Genomic DNA, 20,932 nt, shown 5'->3' on the forward strand with positions numbered 1-20,932 from the left:
TATGGTTGAGAATAGAATTTAGAATATATCAATCAGTAATAATTCTAAAATTTGCTTTCCTTCAGAAAGGGAAAGTTAGTTCTATATGTTGTTGCTGTTATTTTGTTTTTCTGTTCCAAAAATGTACTTCTAGAAAATGTTGTAAAACCCCTCACAGCACTGCATTTCCTTTTCTAGTGCTGGTGGCCAGGTTCTTCTCATTCTAGTTCTACTTCTAGGCCTTGTCTCCAGCCCAGACCGGTGCAATAGGCCTATAACTGATCCTCCTACCTCATAAACCTTCCTGTTCAAACCATTCTGTTCTCCAATGATATAAATTTCAGTTACATAGGAGGAATGACTTCAGGAGATCTGAACAATAGTGGGCACAATAGTTCAAAATATATTGTATTCTTGAAAATTGCCAAGTGGTTGTAAAGTATTCTCACCACAAAAGTGACAACTGTATGAGGTATGCGTATGCTAATTAGCTAGATTTAATCATTCTACAATGTGTGCATACTTCCAAACATGATACATATATACAATTTTGTCTGTCAATTTAAAATAATTAAGAAAAAGAAATAAACAGTTGTACTGTTCTTTCCTGCCATGTTAATATTGGCAAAACCTATTTTTCTTGATCACTATCCAATATCAATATCTATCAAAGTAGTTTTTCTACCATAAATTTAAATGAAAAAGGGTAGTCACTCCACAAGCTAGGTAGGAGTGATTTCTGCCTTACCTGAACTTCTGGATCACCCATTTTCTTCACTGCCACATGGCAGCTGTCCATGATCTCATCATATCATAGTAATTTGTGCATACGCCATCGGTATTCCAATGGCTAGCACACAACGGAACCAACGTGCTGGAGAATGCTAAGCTCAGCGCTCGGTAGATCATAAGCAGGTAATAATCTTTTATTGAAATTCTGCAGTATGCATTCCAGTTAGGATATACACAGGTTCTGCTAAAAATATTCATTACTGTCTTACCTAACACTGATATGATCTTACAAATTTTTAAAGAGTGATTTTGAAGGAAAGAATTGTAATAATATGAAGGAATTTTAATGTAGAATTTAACTGATCGTCACTTTTTTGTTTTATATGTTGACACTCATTAATTTGTCATATTTGTAATAAAAATAACTTTCTGATTGCCATAGAAGAAAAGGATCCCAGTTCATGATGCAGCTTAACTCTCTTCATGTTCCTGGTTTATGGATCCAGGATCTTGATGTTTCTTGATGTTTCCTTAGCCTGTCTTACAGTGTACCCGAGTCTCTCGATGCCTGAAAATTAAACTATAAAAACAAAAACAAACAAGCGAACATTAACAACAATGAAGAATTGTTTAATTAAAGCAAAAAGTAAGACATTGAAAGAAGACCAGTCTGATAACAGGTGTAAAGCAGGATTTCATTTGGAGATAATTCAGAGATAGTAAATGAGAGGCATTTTAAGATGTTCACTTATGGAATATATCTGCTCCAAAACAAGAATGATTATATACTGGGTTCTCTAGCAAATCATTAGCTCTGATAAAAATAAGTTTTTCCATAAAGTAAATTGTAATGGAAAAGTATATTTGAGTCCTTGACATACTTTTTAATCTCTTTAAACTTCCTACCACTCCCAGTAGAATCCTATCTAGGTCTGTCATGATCTGGATGAGCCCACATTAGTGCCCCTAAATAGTTTTTAAATGTCCCCAATTTCAGGATATTTAGAACAGAATTTTTAGCAATGAAAAAGATATGTTCATCTCATTCATGTTTTATTTTTCTATTTTTTCCCATTTTAAATCATTATTAATCCCAGGAATTGTAACAAGTTTTCTATCCTCCTGTTAGATTTTAAAGATGCTCAGGGAAGGACAGTAAAGCAAAAATAAACAGGTAATTTTAAGATAGTTCAACCTCTATTGGAAGGAATAATACCTAGGGTCTGTAAACTCATTTCTGATCTCAGATTCACATGTGGTAGCTGCCCAGTCTTTAGCTACTCCCCTACCCTTCCTTGTCAATGAGTTCACCATCCACTGGAGACTGAAAGGACCAATATCCACTTTCCTGTTGTTGGAAATGACATCTGGTGATGAAACTCATAATTTGGAAGCTTCTAGAATATTCTTTTTTTTTTTTTTCTGTGATAAAGTGAAATATTCTTCTGCCTGCATCAGTAGGTTATCTAAGTGAACAGGGACAGCCTGCTTTCCAACTTGCAGCAGTACAGAAGTCATCATACTGAGCCTGGGAGAGCAGAATCAAAAACAATAGTGTCTTTGCTAATAGTTTGTGCTGATGTAGTTGCTAATTGGGGAACCATTTGCTTTCTAATTTCTTGTTATATAAGATAGTGAGGCTCTATTATAAGAGCTACTTTTGTTACTTACATCCTCAAAGAATACTTCGTAAGAGAAACTGAAATCAACTACTGTTGAAATGGTAGCATAAAACTGCAGAGACTGCTTGAGTCTCCTAGACTGAGTTCAGTGTGGCTAACTGGAATTTTGTTTGGATTCTGTTATTATGACTAGGTTTAGGTTGCTTGTCAGCCCTTTACCACAAATGACTCGTCTGATATAAATTGTTTCAGTTCTAGAGTCATTTCCACTAGGATTCTCTCATCCCCCTTCCTGTTTATCAAGCAAGACTTGAAAATGTTAAATTTCATCTCTATATAAAGAAAGTCTATCTTTTAACTTTTATGAATGAAGTGTGGTTTTACTTAATGACATGTTAGTTTTTTTTCCTAGATGGTTCATGGATTTGGGAATAAGAGCTGCTATGGTTATTGCTATTCTAAAGAGCAATATTTTAGAAGATTTAATTTATTATAGTATTTACTGCTGCTTTAGTAGTTATGTAGAGATCTGCTGGTCAAAACAAAAATCATATACCTCAGTTGAAGGCAGAATTTGAAATATCAGAACACATTGTGTGCCAACTCCCGACAGAATGTAAACTCATGGAATATTTTTTGAATTCTGAGGGCAGAATTTCTGGAATATTTGGTCAGTTATTGTGGTGAAAAAACTAGATTAGAAGCATCACAGAAAATATGTGCTATAGAGTTTAAGTAGATAAAGGACACCATGTGTAAAAGTAGCATTGTTAATTATAAATTATCTATTTTACAAAAATGTTTCTGTTATTCTTTGTTCTATACTATTCCAATCAATCGGGGCCCATATCTTTTCTTCCTTGGCAATTCCAACTTTAGTTCTACTGCATTACCCAAAGAAGTTTTTTATCCACATCACCAAAAAACAAAAACAAATATTTTACTTAAAAATTATCTTTCTTTTGAAAACATATTGTAAAAGTTACATTTATATGGTATTTGTAATTTAGAAGAAAAATTCTCTAGCACTTTCTCATAGAAGACTTAAATCATATTTGCTGTCTTTCTCTGGTGGTACAAATTTGGGGATATTGGTAACCTACGTGAACTTCTGTATCCTCATCTATAAAATAAAAATCATATTATCTGCTTCAGAGAGTAACTATATTAAATGAGAACACAGATGAAAACAACTGGATGTTCAGAGCCTGGCAGAGAATAGGAACACATTAGAGGTGTGTTAAACCTGAATACATTATTTTCAACAGTATTTATCTCTTCCCACTTCATTTTCTCCAGCCTTGCCCAAAAATTGAAATATTCATCTTGCAAAAATGTGTTAGTCCTATACTTCCATTTATATTTTCAAGTAATATTATTAACAACCTTAGGAATAGAAAATGTGTTTTAATTCATTGTGTCTTACTTTTTTTCCTTCTTCCTTCTTCCACAGCTTTTATTTGTATTATTCCCCCCATCCTATTGGTTTTCTATGATTTGTAGCTCTGGCCGACCTACCCAAGACATCTATTTATTTTGCTCACTAGGGAAATAGTGTAGGAATACTAATTAGGTAGCAAATATATTCTAGTAACAGCCTTATGAAACTCAACACATAACAATATTAGAATGCAGAGGGCATGAGTGCTATAAGATATCATTGCTTCCATGGGTTGGTAAGTGCAGCATAGACTATGCAGCGCAGTGATAAAGCTAGAAAATTAAAACGGGTATTTCTCCTATAGATTTTCCAAATGAGACTACATTTCTGCAAGTGCAAAGTATAGCAAACCAATTCCCATTGCTACTCTAAGATTCAGAGTCTTGGAATCATGCCTGGAAATAATGCATTGGAAAGATTGTAGGAGATTTTGGGCAAAATGAATTATTACTACATTATTGGCAAATTCAGTGAGAAATTGGTTTTGCTTGAACTTTAAAGGAGGCACAGTTTAGCAGTAGTTCAAGAGGCCTTTACAGAGTTCATTCATGTTTTTATTCATTCAGATATTCAGAAAATTATTCTGCTTGTCTCTATTTTTCTTCCTCCTTCTTTCCTTCTCCTTTTCTGATAATGGACATTGAGACTTCTGCTAACTCCTTTCCTCTAAATCTAATCAATTTTGCATACCTATAGTTTGCATATTTATACATAGAAATTAATAATTATATAGGCTAATGTTAGTAATGTTCATCATACGAAGAAACTGGCAAAAATATGTATTACATTGTCATCACCACCACCTTAGTGATCTTGCATTGCACTCCAAGTTCTATTCATATGATTTAGCATTTACAGAACACGATGAAAGAAATTTGTTTTTCTAAAGAGAAAGTATGGACTTTTAGACTCACATTTGACATTTAATTACTATTTTTATCTTAATATTTAAGTATGTAACTGCTTTTTGGTTTACGGTGAATATGTAAACCTTGTAGGTGAAATATAGTCAAATTTTATTTGATTATTTTAAACTTTATGAAGACTATTCAACTAGAGAATAATAGTGACATGAAATAACTTGAGATAGGAAACTAGTTGCAATGCACACATTTTGAAGTGACCCTTTGCTATTAAAAGTAGTGTTTTTATAATCACTGTAGACATCTATGTTATTTGTATGCATATATATATATATGTACACTTTTATACTTTTTCTCAAGTGCTAAAATCAGTGCTAAAATCAGGGGGCCAAGATGAATTATTAATGCTTTCCTCAACTCTCTTTCGTTTAGAATGCTTTACTGAATATAAAAGAAATACAAGAATATTATGACATGAATTTATTTTCTAAGCCAAAAATGTTTTCTGTTTAGTAGGTAAACTTGGACTTAATAAACTTTCAGAAAAAGTTGCTGTTCTGTAGCCCAAAATGGGACTCCAAGGAGCGCAGAGGAGGATTGCTTCCTGATTCAGGGGCCTAGACTCTGCTATTCAGTAAGACTTGCCATTCAGGCACCGTCTGTCTCACAGCTGAAAACCATTAAGTCTCAGTAACATTCTCCATCTTTGTTTCTGACTTTTGCTAAGCACGTAAGTTTTACCTTAACCTTTCAGAGAATTATTCAGTAAATGAGTATATGCTACCATTTAAACTACATTATTCACTATTCTTCCATTTATTTACAACAAATATGTTTATGTGTTAAGATTAACCAATTCACAACATGCTTATTGACAACAACTCTTTTAACTGTTTTTTTGAGTACACATATGCAAAACACTAATGAAATGGGGAATGTTCAGGAAGGTTTGATGTGTTTAGAACTGTAAATGCTGATAAATATTATCCTTATTATTGTTCTATGAAATTAGTTTAATCTAAAGTATATATTATTCACATCTATTTGCCACCTTTAGGCTTTCATGGAAATGTTTATATGAATGACTTTTTAGTAACTCCTTATATTTGCTTCTTTATATAGGTTTTGGCATCCACATAAGTTAGTAGAGTGACTCAGTACCCATCCTATATCTTTAAAAATATTTTCTTTTTTTTACAGACTGCATTTTGATTCATTTAAATGGGGTACAACTTTTCGTTTCTATGGTGGTACACAATGTAGATTCACACCATTCGTGTAATCATACATGTACATAGGGTAATGATGTCTGTCTCATTCCACCATCTTTCATACCACTGCCCCTCCCCCTCTCATTTCCCTCTACATAATCCAACTTTCCTCCATTCTCCCCTTACCCCCTCACCTCCCACCCCCATTATGTATCATCATCCACTTCTCAGGGAAAACATTTGGCCTTTGGTTTTTTGGGATTGGCTTATTTCACTTAGCATGATTCTCCAGTCCCATCCATTTACCTGCAAATGCCATAATTTTATTCTTCTTTATGACTGAATAATATTGCATTGTGTGTATATACCATAGCAATTTCTTCATCCATTCATCTATATCTTAATGCTTTAAAAGCAAAGTCAGAATTAAGCAAGAGACTCAATATTCAATGCAAATCTCAGGACTGGGAGACTGTGTTCCTTTTGCTTTTTAATGAGCAAATAATGATAATTACCGATATATTCCAAGATACAAAGACTAGGGGCCTATAAGTGTTTTGTATTATTATCTTTTTTTGCCTTCTCTGATAACTTGCTCAAAGGAAAACATTGTCCTTAGTCTGTTTTTGGTGTACAGTCCAAGGGTGGGTGGTGGAAATCACTCCATTAAGTTGAGTAGAGGCCAGAGTTATGAAGAGATAAGCCAGGGTTGCAAGGTTTCACTAGGAATAGGTATTCTGGGCTATAGTAGGTGCATATGACTCAGGAGCCCTTGGCCTTTCTCTCTTCTCTCTCTAGCTGCAGATGACCCTGTGTTCTTGGCTCCCTAGACCACACTTGCTCACTCCATCTGGTAAATCAGGGTCAAAGGGATTTAATTCAAAGTTGGCAAGAGAACTTACTGATGAAAAGGATAGGGAAGTTGAAAACTTAAAACTCATGATGCTAATGTATAAAGAGAATCAGTATGTTTTGTCACTGATATTCATTTGTACTGAGCTCCACATTAAGCACAGGGACATAAAATGTTATCTTTCTTACTCAACCTTTCCTATGAGAATCTTCAAGAAAATCTTAAGATATCTAAATATGTTCATGTGACAATCAAAACATGAGTATGTGTATATATATATATATATATATGTATGTATGTATATATATATATGTAAATCTTCCTTTTTGATCATTAATTTATGAACAAGTTTTTACACTGTGGTAATTTCAAAATCTTCTTAAAAGAGTAAATTATAAGTGAATACTTACACTGATTATAGTAAAGAAGTATGATAAGAGGGAATTGTTACATTTTTAAATTAAATGTAACATAATTTTTACATTTAGTTTCTAAAACAAGACCAATTTCAAAAGTAAATTTTGCTTCCGGTATGGAATAGAACTTACCAATAAAGCTTTGCCCCTTTTCTCTGACAAACTTGCCTGAAAAAACCCCAGCCCCCGTTGACTGTTTACTCTTCTACACTTAAGCAGATACTGCCCAGAATAAACACGCACACACATGCACACAAACACACATCAGCATGCTTACAAGGCATATTTTACATTTGCATTACAGCTCTCATTGCTTAGACATTGCTTTCCTTGTCTAATTCAGCCTACCACATGAGATCATTGTTTTCTGCCCACTCTCCACCACTCCTTTTCTTTTCTTAATCCTTATGCCTCTTCATCATTCTCATTCATAACTAATGACAGGCTTCTTATTTAACTTAGAAAATGCATGCAATTAGGAAAGAAACTCCACATTTTTGCCATCACCAAATATAATTAACTGTTAACTGTTTTTGTGTGTTGAAGTGAGTCCTCCTTCCCCCTATGATGAGCTATTTGCCCCTCTGTTTATCTAAGGAGAGACCCTTCACTTGTGGATTTGACCATATCCCCTCATGCCTATTGAAAGAATTTGTTCCTGCTTTTATCCTCTCTTCTGTATCACCAATTTTCTCTGGTTCACATATTTTTTTCCATCAGTGACTCCATATGCAGCACTTGCTAATAAAATGTTTATTCCTTGAGTCCAGGTCACCCTCAGGTCCCTGTTTTATTTCTTTGCTTCCATTTATAGAAAAATTCTTAAAAAGTTCTTCTACTTCATGCCTTCACTTCCTCACATTTATTCTTTCACGAACCAACACCAGTTGGGTTTTCTTTGCCCCTGTCCACTGCAGTAATGCAAAATCACTAGTAGCCTCCATGTGTGAAATGAATAGCTACTCATTAGGATTCCTCTTTGTAGAACTCTTAATCATTTTTTCTCTTGAGAAATAGTTCTTCATTTGGATATCAGAGCAGAATAGTTCTCAGTTTTCATCAGAATTTAGGACTCTTTCTTATCCATTCTCTTTTTAGTCTGCCTAGTGAATCAATACAGCTAGGCTCAATTATTATTTACATATTCACTCCTGTTACTTAAGTGATCCCATCATCTATAAACTGGTTATTTTGCGAATTATCTTCATTTTTACACTATCTACACACACACACACACACACACACACACACACATTTAACTCTTAGATCACACTACTCACTCAGCAACCCTTATAAGAAGTCCATTCAGTGTCTCAGAACTCTCATATCCAAAACAGAAGTCTTAGGAATTCTACCTTTCAAATTGTCATTCCCCAAGCATCCTATTCTTAGTAATAATACTATAATTCACTTCATTAAAAGAAAATAACAACAACAACAAAAAGGAAAATCTAACAATTGTCCTTGGCTTCTCTTTCTATACCCTTGATATCCATCCACCAATTTGGATTAATGAGCTCTCCCTTTGAAATATAAATAAAACGGGACTGCAGAGTCTGAGGACATGACACAGTGAAAAAAATCAATCAAAATTTCAGAAAAGTTTCTGGGAAAAATTAAAAAAGAAATCTGTAATTCAAATAACTTTTAAGAGCTGTAATAAGGATGATGATAATAATACTTAGAAATTGTAAAGAACTAGGATTATACTAGAACAAAGACATAGGAAAGTGGAGGAAGCTGTTCCTGTTTCCTGGAGATAAGAGATGAAGTGAAAAGAACAGGTAGTGACCAAGTGTTTGGAAATCACTTTTCAAGTGTGCAATCACCATTGCCCCATTCATTAGTGGAGATTGAAAAAAAAAGATGCAGTAACATGAAAAGGGAGACATGAATGATCGCTATAATGTAGGAAGCAAGCTGTTCTATGGTCTGACTTGACAAGGGTAGAAATGTTTGAATACCCATGGTGGGGTATCAAAGAACTCCGAAAGAATGCTGCGGGGGTTCCGGTCTGTGTGTGTCAGTCATATGGAAACTGTGGTTCCTCAGCCTCAAATGAGCCTCTGCTTTTTCCTGTCCTCAAAGGGTGGGGCTCTGACACCACCTCATAAATGCACAATAAGACTCGCACGTACCCTGGTTGACTAAGGAAAGAAAAATTGTAGGAAAGTGTCAGATTTGTGCCAAGATGTATATATTAACTGCATGTGTAAAGTATTGGAAAAACATTTTTAAGTCATTGAACATGAGCATTATTGATTAGGTCTATTCGAAATCCCTTTTTCTCCTTTGTTTTATTCTATTGTGCTGTTTTCCTCTTTTCCCATCTTCACCAGTGCCAGTTATTTGATGTGTCTTGTTCAGTTTGTATTCATACTTCTAAAATTGGTATTGTTTTGTATGCAAGTATTACTTGATTTGGGGTTTATTAGGTTGACCTAAATAATTTTGGGTTTATTAGGTTGACCTTATTTACTAAAGTCAGTGTTTTTTCCAAGATTCATTTACGTTTTTATGTGCACATCCAATCATTATCTTAAACTGATTAGCCTGCGTAGTACTCCACAATGTCCTCTCTTGGTGATGAATATCCAGATTGCCTGCAAATCCTCACCAACACATATAGTACTGTAAGGTTCCTCATGCAAGTCTCTTGTGGACCTATGATAGTTCCTTTAGGATGTATATCCAATAATGGCATTTTTGAGTTACACAGTATATGAACATTGAATCTGTTTAAACTCTGTGGGTTGTTCTTTTAATAAGTCACACTAGTTAGAAATTGTCACTAACTGTGCCTGAAAGAAACTGTGTCCCAGTTATCTTTAAGTCTGGTTGCACTTTAGATTTGCCTGAAGGTTTTTGGTTTGTGTGTGTTTTGCTTTTTAAGATGAAAAGTAGAAGCACACATTCTGATTTAAATGAATTGGATGAATTCTTGGCAGTAAACTTTTTACAGTATCTCCCACATGATTCTGATGATTCAAGGTTTAAATGATGATTCCCTTTACGTGAGAATCATTGTTAAAATCTTGCAGCATCACCAATAGTGGGCAGAATACAGTTTTCTAGCATTGCCAGCTAAATAAGAATAAACAAATGTACTTTAAATTTGTATTTTGTTGATTACCAGTATGTTTGAAGATTTGTTCATATTCTTTAAAGACTTTAGGGTGGTCTATTCTAAATATTAACAGTTTTTTATCCTTTCTTCATTTTACTTTGGGGCTTACTGATTTAATCTTATTGATTCATAGGAGACTTGTATATTTTAGATCCTATTTCTATGTCCTATTTAAAGCAAACAAATATCTTTGCTTAAATATGTCATTGGTTTATTAACATTTCCATGGTGATCTTTTTTTGAAGTTGAATATTTAATTTTAATGTACACCAGTTTATATTTTTTAATTTTGCATATTATTTTTAAAAATTATTTTCTTGCTCCAGATCAAAATTATATTCTTCCACATTTTTCTCTATTCAATTTTTAGTTTTCTCTTTATTACTCATTAAGGTTTTAAGGCATTTGGAGACCTACCTTGGGTAGTGTTAGTAGTGAGTATTCTATTGTTTCCCCATATAACAAGCTAAGTTTTGAATACTAACAGTCTATCCTTTCCTCATAAATTTGCAGCATCCCTTAATTATGTATTAAGATACCATCTTTACAGGGATATGTTTATAAGCCATTTATTCTAAGTCATTTCTTGGCTCTCAGGTCAGTGTTACACTGTTTTTATTGTAATAACTTTACAGCATATATGTCTTAATATCTCTTAGGACTCCCCTTTAACCTCCTTTTTAAAAGAGTGGTTTAATTATTTCTAAACATCTATTACAAAAATAAACCGACTCTAACATTTATGTGGAATAAATTTTATGTGGTGTTCACATGGAAGAATGAATTTTAGAACATATCTAAAGTTAAATACTCAATTTTATGAGCGGCACTTTTTCACATTATTAAATTAAAAATTTGGATTTTATATAATGAATGTCAATTATTTGAGGAATAATATTTTATAGTGTTGTTATCTCATTGAAATAAAAAATTACTTCCACTTGTCAGAATCTTATTTGCTTTAAACAAGTGTAACTTTTATTCTCCATAGAAATCTCATTAATTTCTTCTTCTTCCCTGCCTCCTCCTTCTCCTCTTCCTTCTTCTCTTCCTTTTTTTTTTTTTTTCCTCAATTCCCTAAAGGCACGTTCTCACTATATTGCCACTCTGGTGTTCTGGTGTTAAACTCGTGTCTCAAGTGATCCTCCCATTTCAGCCTCCCTAAAGCCTCCCTAATGGCTGGAACAATAGACATGTATCACTGTGCCTGGTATCTTATGAATTTTTGTTTTGTTAATTACAAAATATTTTATAGTTTCATTGTTATAGTGAATAATATTTCATTTTTCTGTGAGTTATTGTGGGGGGAGAGTAATATTGTTCACTTTTAAAAGTTGACTTTGTATCTGGCAAACTCGCTAAAGCCTCAGCATGAATTCTAATAAGTTTTCTGTACACTTTTCAAAAATGGATAATCAATCATTTAAAATTAGTGTTACTTTATGTGTTCCTTTCCAAAGTCACAACCATTTTTTTTTTATTTTCCTTAATATCAGGATTAAGTACCTTTCATACCATAATACAAAGTTTTTAAGATTAGAGTTTTTAAAAAAAAAAAATCTCCACTGAGTGTACTGTTGCTGAGGGTTATAAAGGGAGGGAGATTACCATTCATTCCTAGTTTGTTTAAATTCCATAAACTTTGAATTTTGAAGAATCTGAATAAATGTTTGTGTGTTTCTTCAGTTAATTACAATCTCTCTCAATCACCTCTTAACATACTAAATAATATAAGTAAATTTTCATATGTTGAATAATCCTTAAGTGTCTGGCATAAACTTTCCACTATTATTATTTTAAACATCCTGTTGGATCTTAAGAACTATTATGAGTTAGACTGTGCTCCCCTTCCCCTGATTCACACTGAAGTGAATTTTAAATCTTGACCACTAGTACTGAACAATGTGGCCTTATTTGGAAAATAGGATCATTGCAGTGTATAGTTAAGATACTGGCAGGGCCCAATCCAGTATGGCTGGTGTCCTTATTAAGACAATACCATCCATACAAAGATACATCCATACAGAGGGAGGGCCATGTGAGGTCACAGTGAGAATGCTAGCTACATGCCAAAGGATGCCTTGAGACCTTTGCATGACTGAGGGAGAGCCCAGAATATGGGCTTTCTCCATGTTTTCCTGATATGTTTTTCATTTTTTAACTTTAAATTGTTAGTAATTAGTTTTAAAATTGTCTGTCATAAACAATATATTTTAAAATCTTACTTTTTAATCAGGGGTTCTTTGCCATTTAATTTGTGTATTTAATCTAATAAGATGTATTATAAAATCAGTGGACTTTAATTTTTGCTATTTCTTTTCATATTTTTTAATTATTCTGCTTTGATGTATTTTTTTTCATTTCCTGCTCCCCATTTGATAAAGCATTTTGTCTGATTTAAAAATGTCTATTATAGTTTTGTTCTTAAGGTTGTTATCATTGTTATGGTGCACAACTTAAGAACAGACCATTCACCACTGAGAAGTCCAAATTTGAGAGTCTTTATTAGCCAGCCAGCTGGCTGTCTCACACAGTGCACTAAAAATGGCTATTGGGAGAATAGCCTTGACCATAGGGTTGTAGGGGTTTTTATATCATAAGTCAGTACATTAATCATGTGTCTGTTGCTATGATTTAAACTTATAAACTAACATGATGCAATCTAAAATCATTAGCAGAAGGGGGAAGTGAGTCAAAATTACCGTACTTAGGTACAAATTAAAGAGTGGTTACTAACATCTAGACAATCCCTGTTGACATCACTGTTGACATGGTACATTGTTTAGGAAAATAGGAATCAAAAAGAGAGCAATTTTTTATTATACAAGAATTGCCATTTTGTGTTGTCAAACATGTCATGCTAAGCAACTGATGGGTATGGAGATGGGCCGTTACCATGGGAGAAGTATTTCCTACATATCATGGAGTTTCAGGGTAAAATGAAATCTGTTTAGTCATTGCCCATATAGCTTGGCCTATAACATTTCCATGGAGTCAAATATGTCAAACTGTCACAATCATTAGCATATATTTTCAAGTTTATAATTCACTCATTAGTTCCTTAAATTTCCCAGGAATAAGTCAGTATTAAATATGTCTCATGTCTCTGGATTTTCTTCTGTGTTCTATCATGTAGAAAATATTTAGATTTTTAGTTATGGGTTATTAAGGATATGCACATTTGTATGTGTGCAGGAGATAAATCTTGCTTTATCTCTGTATTTCTCTATTCATGTATATATCTATCTCTTGATCTTTTTGTTATTGTTTTGTTATTCTTAAGATCCAACAGGATGTTATTGTGTTTTCCTTTTTCCTTTTTTAGTCCTAATTTTAATTTTGTTCTTCTACAGACAAAATGCTTTGGTACAATTTATGACAATAAATTGGTAATTTGGTTATACTTTTAGAGTTTCTATCTTCTGCAAAGCATTTGTTTCTCTTCTTCTTTTAATATTCCCAAGAGTACTTTTGGCATGGGGTTTCCATTAGCAAAATTATGAGGGATTATGTGTCTTCCAATGTTGTTATTATTCCTTTACATTGTTTTATACTTACTCCATAAAACATTCACAGTGCAGAGGTTTTTCTGTTTCAGAGTACCTTGAAAATATTGCTCAATTGTTTTTTAAGCATGAAAACAGTTATGATATTTATTTAGTTTGATTTTTATTATTTTAGCAATCTTCTTTTTATACCTAGATAAGGATTTTCTCTTTGTTCTTCAGTTTTATTTTTTTCTTTTATGACATTCCCAGTATTTATATTTTCATAGCTTTATTTCTATCCTTGGTATTTCTTTGATATGCCTATTTACTCTTTTTTTTTTTTTTTGTAGTCATGTAGGAGAATTCTTCCACTTAATCTTTGAACTCAGTAATTAATTTATAAACGGTACCTATTCTTGGGTTTAGGCCATTTATTTTTACTTTTGAAATTTTCAGCCAATGTAAGTTTATACTGTTAATTAACATTTAGTTCCATTTGGTTCACCTGAGCAACCAGAGTGAGCTGGAGGCGTCACAATACCTAATCTCAAATTTACAGAGCTACAGTAAGAAAAACAGTATAATATTAGCATAAAAACAGACATGAAGACCAATGGAATAGACTAGAAGACACAGAAACAAGTCCACATAGATAGAGTCACATGATCCTTGAAAAATGGACCAAACATACATGTTGGAGGAAACACAGCTTTTTAAAACAGATGGTGCTGGGAAACTGGATATACATATGTGCAAGAATGTATCTCACTTCATACAAAAGTCAGCTCAACATGGATCAAAGACCTAAGAGATAGACAAGAAAGAGTGAAACTGATAGAAGAAAACCTAGGAACAACAGTCCAACATAATGTGCAGGCATTGTTTTCCTTAATAAGACTCCAAAAGCTCAAGAAATAAAACCAAGAATCTATAAGTGGGATGGTTTTAAAATTAAAAGTTTTTACAAGCAAAGACAATAAGAGTGTGAAGAGAGAGCCTATAGAATGGGAGAAATCTTTGCCAGTTACTGTTCTGACGGGGGATTATTATCCACAATATTTGAAGAGCTCAAAACTCTTAACACAGAACAATAACCCAATCAATAAATGAGCAAAAGATCTAAATAGATATTTCTCAAAAGAAATAGAAATGGCCAAAAAGTAAATGAAAAAATTTTCAACATCCTTAGCAATCAGGGAGATGCAAATCAAAACTATACTGAGATTTCATTTCACCCCAGTTAGAATGGCAATCATCAAGAATATAAATAATGATGATTGCTAGTGAGAATGGGGGGAGTAGGTATATGTGTACATTCTTGATGGGACTGCAAATTAGTACAACTACTTTGGAAAGCAGTATGAAGATTCCTTAAAAGACTAGGAATGAACAACCATAGGACCCAGCTGTCCCACTCTTTGGTATTTATTCAAAAGAACTAAAATAAACATGTTATAGTGATACATGCATACCAATGTTTATAGCAGCACAATTCACAATAGCTAACCTATAGAACCAGCCCAGTACCTGACAACAGATGAAAGGATAAGAAAAATGTGGGGGCCTGGGAATGTAGTTCAGTGGTAGTGTGCTTACCTAGCATGCGTGTGGCCCTGCGTTCAATCCACAGCTCTGCCAAAAAGAAAAATAAAGAAAATGTGATATATATATATACATACACATATATACACACACAATGAAATTCTACTCAACTGTTAAGAGAAGTGAAATTATATCTGTTGCTGCTAAATGAATGGAACTGGGGAATATTGTGCTAAGTGAAATAGGCCAGACTCAGAAAATAAAGGGTTGAATGTTTTCTTTCATGTGTGAAAGCTAGAGAGAAATGAAGCAATAAAAAGAGAGGTTCTCATGACAATAAAAGGAGATCAGTAAACTACAAGGTGGGGGACCAAAAGGGAAGGAGAATGGTAGCGAAAGGGGAAGAATGGGGGAATTCAGTGGACCAATTTGTGCTGTGTGCATGTATAAATATATGACAATGAATTCTACTTTTATATAGAACTGTACAATTTTAAAAGCTATAAATAAATAGAAGGAAGACAAGTATAATAGAGGAAGGGCATCAGGGGAGGAAGGATGGAGGGGAGGGAAAGTAGTAGGGATTGAAATGGACCAAGTTATATTGTATGCATTTATGAACATGTAACAGAGAACCCACTATTCCGTTTAACTATAGAGCACTACCAAAAACATTAAAATTTTAAAAATTATCAGCCACTATATTTCCACACTCTTATTTTCCATTTGGTTCACTTATTAATAATTCACTCTTTTCTCATTTGCAAATATCTCTTCCTTTGTTTTTTAGGCATATGAACGTATATTAGATATGAAAGAAATTTTTTTTAAAGATATGAATAAACAAATTATTACATCAATAAAATGACCAATCAGGTAACTGGATGCCTAAGTGGTCCCTTTATAAGTTTATCAGAGCCTCTATCAAGGATACTATAAATGAATTGTTTCAGTAAATGATAGTTTCAGTTGAATACTATCATAGTTTCCTTATAGACTTAAGATTTTGTTTCAGTGAAAAGTTAAGCCTAACTTTAGAATATTGCTTTATTTCATTATTAAAGTCAAATTTTCCTTCATTTTTAGTATTGGGATAATCATCATATTTCATTGACCTCAATAAAACTTTTGTCTGAAAATATGTATGTCTTCATAAAAATTGTACATTGCTGTATATAGTTTTTTAATTAAAATGTGCTATGTCTTCATATACTTTATCATATAGTTTTCATAAGTCTCTGGATTATTTTTAACAAGGCAGTAGTCTTTTTTTGTAACTCATTTTACTGAATAACCTTAAAGAATTTTATAATTCTGAAACTTACTGCAAAATAATTAATGACTTTTAAAAATGTTATTCATTTTCAGCAAATTTAGTAAACCATGTTATATATTTTTATGTCAATAAAATATATATTGTTTTAGAAAACTTGTCCTAATCTTTGATTTGTAATTCAACAGTTATTTATTATAGATATTTGCTATGTACTAGGGATGAGGAGAACGAAATTATAAGCATGCAGATCCATTTATTTTTCTAGGCCATTCTTTTGTAATTCATTTGAGGGAGTAATATTAGATGGTACAGTGAAAGCACTCATTAGTGCAAGAGAATAAGAGGGCTAGCTTCATTTGAGTGGATATTTTGAAAGGAATATTTGTAAATTAGTAAAGTAGGTTAGGGTTAGTTGCCAGGAATTTTTCTAAATATGTTCAATGGACTATCAAATAAAATGTGCATTTGGACTTAGGTAAAGAGAGACTTTAATTTGAAAAGGTCATTGCAAGAACAGATGAGGGGCAGGGGCAATAGCAGAAATATGTCCACCATGAGATCAGTCAGTCTCTCAAAGGTTAGGCAGAAAGTGGTTCTTCTTTTATAGATATGAGTAAATGGCGCTGGAAAGGCGAGAGTGTGGGAAAGGATGACTGAGGGTGATGTGGTTAAGAACAGGAGGTCAGAGGATGTTGGAACCTGTGGTCAGCCAGTTGTTATTAGGAGAAGCAGCAAAGGAAGGGTTGATGCTGATGAGACTGAGTACAGGTCAAAGTTCAGAGGTCTGGGTGAAAGACAGCTCAACTCAAGCAGGTTTCTTTTCCAGTTTGGTCAGTGGATACAAACGGTTCAGCTAATTGTTCATGAAGCAAAGAATGGGAATTTGTAGGACTCCATTTGGCTTTGTCATAGGTACAAAAGAGTATTCTGAAAATCGCATCTTAGTCCTGCAGGAAAAGTTCTTTTCAGTAAGCTCTTTCTGGGATACAAAGGGGTGAGAGAATGTGTTTAATATTAGTTTTTTTTTTTTTCCAGGATCATAGAGCTAGGGTAAAGTTCACCATTTTCAAGAAGGCGAGGAACACAAAGAGATTTCTGAGAAGAAATATTTTGTAGCTACACACAAAAGATTGGTAGAGAGACCAAAGAACTAAGGTTAGAAAATTTAAGATTGCTGTAGTCCCACTAAAGTTAAAAATAGACCCTGCATGATTACAGGGACGGAAGCAGAAAGTATGCACTGTGGCCAAGGAGCGCTCCGTGTTGGCAAGCAGGCAGCAGCGTCCACGCCGTCCCCAGCAGTGAGGACCCCGTGGTTGGCCTGTGCGAGTATTTGAAGGCTCTGGTTTAGAGGATTCGCTTTCCTTCTCCCTGTCACTCAGTCTCCTTCTAGTGCAGCCTCTTACGTATTGAGAGGTGCTCTGTAAATAAGAGAAAAGGTGAGTTTTCTTCTGAGGGCTACCTTAAAAGCTGGTAAAGAAAATTATCTTAAGTCTTATAAAATGCTTTAAATAATCAAAACCTTATACAATGATTAAATGGTAAATCTGGACACACATTAAGTTGTAGAGTTTCATGTAAGTATTAAAAAAAAACTGCTTACTCAACAAAATACCAATTTATATATAACTTATATTTAGGCAAGAGATTTAATAAGACTAACCTTTTAAGGGAGATATCCTAATAAAAAGTGGAAAGTTTGAAACTGAAATAAAAAAAATCGCATAACTGTTACTTTATGTATATCGATCAACTGTATCTTAAAAAATACATATTTCACTATTCTAGTCTTAAAATCCATACAGTCTTAGGTTCTAATAGCACTGATTGTACAATCAAGCTGCTTATTCGTTTTTCAAAGTAATTCAGTCATTTTCTTATAGATGATGTTACCTCTGTAATTGAATCCCACAAGTTCTGTCTCACAGTAAGGATGTGGATATGGAAATGTTTGATGAAATAACTAAAACAGCAGGTCTAAAAAAATACAGTGCTGATATGTACAATCAAAGGAAAATGAAGAAAGGATGCATTGTAATACAATAGCTATGATACAAACCAGGTGAAATATCAATTAGGATTTCTACACCATACTTCAAAATCTGTGGTTCCAAATGAAACGGAACTGAAGCCACTTTTTAGGTCTACCTACAAGCTCTCAAGTTCATTTGGTTGAAAATAATATTTTTTTCCACATATGGAGTTTTACACTCTGTGAAATGGTTTTATTGATCTTCAAGAATATTTTTCTTCACCTAAGTATTTGCTGTGTGATTGTCTCATTTTAGTAGAAGGTAGCTCACTTTCATTAAGGACACAGGATAATGGTGAAAACCCAGGCAGAATACCCAGGAGTTGTAATGAAATATCTCAACATCTAATTATTGAAGCAGATTGCCAGAAGCCTGCCAGTGTTGAATTCGGAATCTTAGATGCTTGAGGGAGTCTACTTGGGATAATCTTCATCCCTGGCAATTTGGGAATTCAGTGCCACTCCTTCCCTGGAACTTTCATTCTTTGGTGAGTGGCATAAAAAGGAACCATAAACATCCTCATCCTGGGACACAAAGGCAGTGTAGCTACTTCCATGCTGATAAGAGGAACAAGGTGTATCTCTGCATAACCAAGTCCCTGCACAGAATCTTGTGATGCCCCAACATTGCCATAATTATTGGCAAGATACTTATTGAACAGTAAGAGAATTTACTGCTGTGGAATTGTCTTATGAATATACCTCATTATGGTCAGAATAAAGTGATTTAAGTTTCGTGCTTTAAATATCAGGAAGGATGGACTGTGGGTTCCCATTTTTCTTTTTAATTCATTAGACACTTTATTTTTGACTTCATTTTTGGCGTTAGAATAAATGCACATAAATGCATGTTATTTTTGTTTTGGTCCACAGACTTGATATTTCTGGGGATTGTACATTGAGGTTTTCTCACATGTATGACATTCTGCAGAACTGACCATGTTACCCAGTGCCCCAAGTGCTCCTGGTAGACCTCTCCCTGACCCCAAGGGCATTGGACAGTAGGATAGACAAGAGGCTCAGGGGAGGCTGATTGAAGGCTCCCTGAAGGATACTGGCCATGTGACTAGGGGTTCTGTCTGCCTCGTCAACATGCACCACACGTGCTTTGCCTTTCTGCCTAGAACATTCTTTCTTTATCATACCTGTAGCCTTTGAACCATCTAGGAAATTACTGCCCTCAATCTTTCTGAAGCTGTCCCTTTGATCGAAATTGTCATTCCATGCTTCCCCTTCTTGGGTTCCATGGTATGTCCCTCCTTTACAGGGCTTGTCCCCGTCTACAGAGTCCCTCACCATTCTTCCCTCCCTCCCCAGATGGCAAGCTTTGTGAAAGCAGAGCCAAGGTCATACTTATTTTTATCTCCCATACCTGGTACAGAGCTTGTCACATAAAATGGTCTCAAAATACAACTAAAGAAAGAGCAAAGTTTTTTTTTTCATGTATGTTATAAGATATAGGTCAACATTGTGTAAAAGGAAAATAATGATAAGAATATATATGTTAAGCTAGGGAATTTCAGAATGCACTACTGTTGCTGTTTCTCCACAAACTCTAACTGTATATTCTCTTTACTGCATGTCATGTGGTTTCCTCTCCTGGTAATGGGAAATTGCTGTTTGTGCACTGGTTCTTTTTCTTTGCTCCTCTCAGCATTGATCTATAAATGCAAAGGCACTTGTAATTCATGGCCATAAAATCATTGAAGAGAACATCGTAAGATGTCTTACATTTGGGAGATTTAAGTAGAGAACCTTTACAAATGACACTAGTTAAATCAAGAAATGTCAAAAGTGAACTGAATTCTCCGATTGGAATTTGTGAGTTTCATTATCCATTGCAAGCCATGAAGTTGCAATAGCTAGTTACTCCTTTTGAGTGTTCAGCAAAGTGGAGGAGGTAATTTAAGATATAAACATTACCTCACATCCTATACTAATTACCTCACCAAATTACATGTTTAAAAATGTGAAAAATTTGAATGTAAAAAAAATGTGTATACTATGCAGTCACAAAAAAACAGTATTTATTTTTTACTTCACCTAGTAACTAAACCTCATGATTAGACTTCATTATTTCAGTATCATTTCATTTCTGATTCTTCATGAACAACAGGATTTTTAAATGATTTGTAGCATATTAATATAAACAATGTTTTAATAAGTTTTCAGGGAGTATTTTCTTTCTAATACCTTGAAAAATTTCCCAGGGAAATTTGATTTCACATACACTCATATGGATAAAAGTAAAATTGGAACTGACTGTTTTATTATTTGTACATATTTGCTTTCCCTAATCATAACAATATGATTTAACTTTTTTTTCAGTAAGATCTTGAGTAGCAGGTTG

General features: G+C 33.8%; 1 protein-coding gene across 11 annotated transcripts in view; it reads left to right on the forward strand.

Annotated features, from left to right (window-relative positions):
* Positions 1-20,932, forward strand: part of Gulp1 (GULP PTB domain containing engulfment adaptor 1) — a 268,650-nt gene that overhangs the window by 128,969 nt on the left and 118,749 nt on the right. The window contains exon 1 of one of the 11 annotated variants that reach the window (XM_047544378.1): positions 17,858-17,989. The exons of the other annotated variants lie outside the window; for them this stretch is intronic. The gene's annotated coding sequence lies outside the window, so the exon portion shown is untranslated. Of the gene's footprint in view, positions 1-17,857; positions 17,990-20,932 lie in introns of those variants that run through there. 11 annotated transcript variants of the gene reach the window in all.

This window comes from Sciurus carolinensis, chromosome 3 (genome assembly GCF_902686445.1).
Source record: "Sciurus carolinensis chromosome 3, mSciCar1.2, whole genome shotgun sequence".
NCBI classification, from domain to species: domain Eukaryota; kingdom Metazoa; phylum Chordata; class Mammalia; order Rodentia; family Sciuridae; genus Sciurus; species Sciurus carolinensis.